This window comes from Crocuta crocuta, unplaced genomic scaffold, assembly GCF_008692635.1.
Source record: "Crocuta crocuta isolate KB4526 unplaced genomic scaffold, BGI_CrCroc_1.0 scaffold229, whole genome shotgun sequence".
Taxonomy (NCBI): Eukaryota; Metazoa; Chordata; class Mammalia; order Carnivora; family Hyaenidae; genus Crocuta; species Crocuta crocuta.
Genome location: NW_027536464.1, coordinates 2,094,434 through 2,099,349, shown reverse-complemented (window position 1 = coordinate 2,099,349; position 4,916 = coordinate 2,094,434).

The following is a 4,916-nucleotide window of genomic DNA, read 5'->3' as shown; positions in this document are numbered from 1 at the left end:
CTTGATTTGTGTCTTTTTTTAAAAAGTTTTCAATAGTTTATTTATTTTTGAGGCAGAGAGAGACAGAGCATGAGTGGGGCTGAGGCAGAGAGAGAGGGAGGCACAGAATCTGAAACAGGCTCCAGGCTCTTAGCTGTCCACGCAGAACCTGATGCAGTGCTGAAACCCACAAACCGCGAGACCATGACCTGAGCCGAAGTCAGACGCTTAACTGACTGAGCTACCAAGGCGCCCCTTAATTTTTTCAATGTTTATTTATTTTTGAGAGAGAGACAGAGTACGAACGGAGGAGGGGCATAGAGAGAGGGAGACACAGAATCTGAAGCAGGCTCCAGGCTCCAAGCTGTCAGCACAGAGCCCAATGTGGGGCTTAAACTCACAAACCCTTAGATCACGACCTGAGCTGAAGTCGGACACTTAACCGACTGAGCCACCCAGGTGTCCCTTGATTTGTGTCTTAATTTCCCATCCAAAGTATTCTCTTTCCTTCATGTTTCTCCTTTTGTATACAACACAAAATTTTTTTATTAAATGTTATGCAAATGTATTAAGGTTTGGCATTCTGCCTTCAATTGCTTTTTTTCTGGCAATGATCCTGATTTCTGAAATGCCACTTATAAATTATGTACATTCATCTTTTGTCTTAATTAAAGCTCTTTCAGTTGACTTATTCCCTCTTGAAGTCAAGTAGATATTTCCCTTTATCAGTAATTCTCAGTGCAATGTGTAGATCCTCCTTGACTTACAAAAGGGTTACATCCTGATAAACCCACTGTTAGTTGATACTATCATTAAGTCACAAATGCATTTAAGACCCTGGCTTAACTGAACATCATAGCTTAGCCTAGTCTCCTTTAGGAAAACCTTTATCTCTCCTTCTATTATGAATGACAGGCTTGCTGGGTAAAGTATTCTTGGCTGCATATTTTTCTTGTTCATCACATTGAAGATTTCCTTCCATTCCTCTCTGGCCTGCCAAGTTTCAGTAGATAGGTCTGATACTACCCTTATGTATCTACCTTTGTATGTTAAGGCCTGTTTATCCCTAGTTGCTTTCAGAATTCTCTCTTTATCCTTGTATTTTACCAGTTTCACTGTGATATGTCGTGCAGAAGGTTGATTCAACTTGCATCTGAGGGGAGTTCTCTGTGCCTCTTGGATTTCAATGTCTGTTTCCTTCCCCAGATTAAAAAGTTCTCAGCTGTGATTTGTTCAAGTACACTTTCAGTCTCTTTCTCTCTCTTTTCTTCTTGAATTCCTGTGATATGCATATTTTACCGTTTGATTGCATCACTTAGTTCTTTAATTCTCTCCCTTGTGATCCTGGATTTTTTTTTTTGTAATCTCTCTTTTTCTCAGCTTTCTCTTTTTCCATAATTTTATCTTCTACCTCACCTATTCTCCCCTGTGCCTCTTCAATCCACACTGGCCACCTCTGTTTTATTTTGTACCTCATTTGTAGCATTTTTTAATTCATCCTGACTATTTTTAAGATCCTTGATCTCTGCAGCAATGGAGTCTCTGTTGTCTTCTATGCTTTTTTCAAGCCCACGATTAATTTTATGACCTTTATTCTTTTTAAAAAATTTTTTATAGTTTTTATTTCTTTTTGAGACAGAGAGAGACAGAGCATGAGCGGGGGAGGAGCAGAGAGAGAGGAGACACAGAATCTGAAACAGGCTCCAGGCTCTGAGCTGTCAGCACAGAGCCCAGTTTTCAAGGACTTGAACCCACAAACCACAAGATCATGACCTGAGCCCAAGTCGGACACTTAACTGACTGAGTTACCCAGGTGCCCCTTAGCACTGTTATTCTAAATTCTTGTTCAGTTATGTTGCTTATATCTGTTTCGATCAAATCTTTAGCTATCACTTCTTCCTAGAATTTCTTTTGAGGAAAATTCTTCTGTTTTGTCATTTTGCCTAGTTTTCTGTCCCTTATGAGTTTTAAAAACTTGTTATGTGCTCTGCACCTGCGAGCACTGCTAAATTAAGAGGGGGTCGTACACTGTCCAGGGCCTGGCCATTCAGGAGCTGGTTTTTTTGGAGTGTGTTACTTGCTCTCTAGTGTGACTTTGGTTATTTTATTTCCCTACTCATAGTGATGTTTTGGACCCTCCACCAGATGTGCTTTGATTTGTTCCTTAAAGTAGTCCTGGAAAGGAAAACAAACAGGAAACAAAAACACACAAACCCACAAACAAACAAAACAAACAAAAACAAAAAACAAAAACAATCCAAAAGCAAAAAGCCAGGAACACTAGCTACAAATAAAGAACAGAGCGGAGGCAGTGCTGATGGAAGAGCACATAGAAAGAGAGAAAGGACAGGGGCAGGGAAAATGAAAAAATAAACATTGATCAGACAGAGAGATTAAAAGGTGTAATCCAGAGAGAGAGAAAGGAAAATAAGGAAGAAAGCAGGGAAAAAGAAACAAAGATAAGTTACCCAGACAGAAAAACTATATGGCTTGATTTTTCCAGAGAGAGAAAGGAAAGTAAAGGAGGAGGTATAGTACATGTATCAAGAGAATGGATTAAATATGTCTGTTTAAAGAAACGAATAACTAGAGTAGCCAGCCTAGAGGAGGGAAGCGATAAGAAGGAGAAAAGGGAGAATATATCTAAATAACAGGAATTGTCCTAGAATTAATCCAGGCAATGCCCCAGCGCTGGTCTGGAGGAGGGGTCCCTCTGGATCCTTAGTATCTATTCCGGTCCCTACATGGAGGAATGTGGTTTGGTGTAGGCGGGTCCTGCCTCCACTGTAGGCCCCAGGGCCTGATCCCTGAGGCCCTGCCTTGGTGGTAGTGGGGAGAAAAATGGTGCCCCACCCCCACCCCAAGCCTCTTCTCCACGGACCAGTGGACTCTGTCTGAGCGTCTTCACTGTGCCAAGCGTGCGGATGGGATGGTCTTTCTCGGTTCACTGACTCCGGTGCCCCAGCACTTGGCTGGGATTTAAACTCCCGCTTCTGTGCCCCAGCACTGGGGAAGCACCTCTCTATGCTGCCCGATATGTGGTCCCAGCTGGCTTTGTCCTGTGTCACAGCACTTCAGGGGAGGGGACCCGTTTCCCCTGCTGTGACTGTGACCCTGACCTACCACCAGACCCTGAAAGGGCTCCCCTCCTCCCCAGGTGTGCAAAGAGAGCAGCCAGTCCCAGTCTGAAGAAAGCCCTGTAGTTAGAGATGGGATCCCTTTCTGTCCCAATCTGAGGTTTTTCTCTTGTCCAGATACAGTCCTATGCTTCCCCAGCTGCTCTTTCTCTTCCCTTTGTCTCTCTGCAGAAGGGGATCCCTCCCCTCCTTGCCTACTCGGCCCGTTTTATCTCCCAGAGTACACAATCACACACCTATGGCCCGTTAGGTTTCCCGGTTTCTCCCTGGTAGACTCAGTCTCTTTTCCTCCCAGACTCTTGGGGTTCAAAGTCCTTTGGCTTCAGCTCTTCTTTGTTTGAGAGATGCAGGAAGTACAGACCCCCCCACTTCTCTGCCATGTTGGTGGCCCAAGGGCTAGCCTAGTCTCCTTTAATCATGCCCAGAGCACCTGCATTACCCAACAGTAGGCAAAATCAACTAACACAAAGCCTATGTTATCATAAAGTGTTGACTATCTTGTGCAATTTATTGAGTACTGTGCTGAAAGTGAAAACCAGAAAGGGCATGTGGGTACAGAATGGGTGTGTGGGTACAGAATGGTTGTATCAGTTGATTTCCCTCTTGACTGGCTGACTGGGAGCTATGGCTGTCTGTCACTGCCTAGCATCAGGAGAGAATATGTACTACGTATCACCAGCCCGGGGTAAATTCAAGGTTTGAAGTACAGATTCTACTGAAAACATATCACTTTCACACTGTCATAAAGTTGAAAAACCATAAGTCAAACCATCGTTAAGTTGGCAACTGTTGTATGTAATATACCAAGATCTGGAAAGGGGACCCCGAATCTGCCATTTTCTCAGGCTCCCATGCAGGGCCAGGATTAGGGGGAGGCTAATGATATGCCGAGGGTGCAGCATTTAAGGAGGTGCTTACTCTTGGATTTGCTCAAGTGCAGAGTCGCCCCTGAGAGTGAGCACAGCCATACCTTTTGTGTCCATGTTATTAATGTGGAAAGATCAGAAATCCTTTTCTGCTGGACAACACATTAAAATGGCCTTCTGGATGTGACGATGTCATAGTTGCTAAGAATTACAAGCCAGGCTAGAGGGCAGGCTAGCCCTAACACAGGTTGGGGTGGAAGATGGAAGAGGCAGGGCTTGCTTTTCAAATTACCTCATACTGATGACTCCCAATCCCATAAACCTCCACAGGGTTGATGCTTGTTTATTTCTGCATAAGGCACAGAGCTCACCCCACGTAGCATGAGACTTAGCTACAACTCCTTATTAGATCTTGTTAGGCCAATTATTGGGCAACTGACCATTATCAGTATTCTAGAATCATAAGTCTGTTCCCCAGGACTTCTGTATACTTCATGATAGTGTCCTGTCAATAAGATTCTCTTGCTACTACACTTAGTAAATTTTGATATAGACTAAACATTCCTGAATAAGTTTCATCACTCAATAATAATTCACTCAGTAATTTTGAGCCCTTACTCTGTGCTCAGCATTATGGTAAGAATTGGGTGTGCAGCATTGGAAAACAACACACTTTGTCTCCAGACAAGGGCAAGAGAGAGAAAGAGAAACACTAATCAACCCACATACAAATATACCTCCCCCCACCATATTCTTTTTTTTTTTTTTAATATTTTAAATTATTTCTGAGAGAGACAGTGTGAACGGGGGAGGGTCAGAGAGAGAGGGAGACACAGAATCTGAAACAGGCTCCAGGCTCCGAGCTAGCTGTCAGCAGAGAGCCCGACGCGGAGCTCGAACCCACGAACCATGAGATCATGACCTGAGCTGAAGT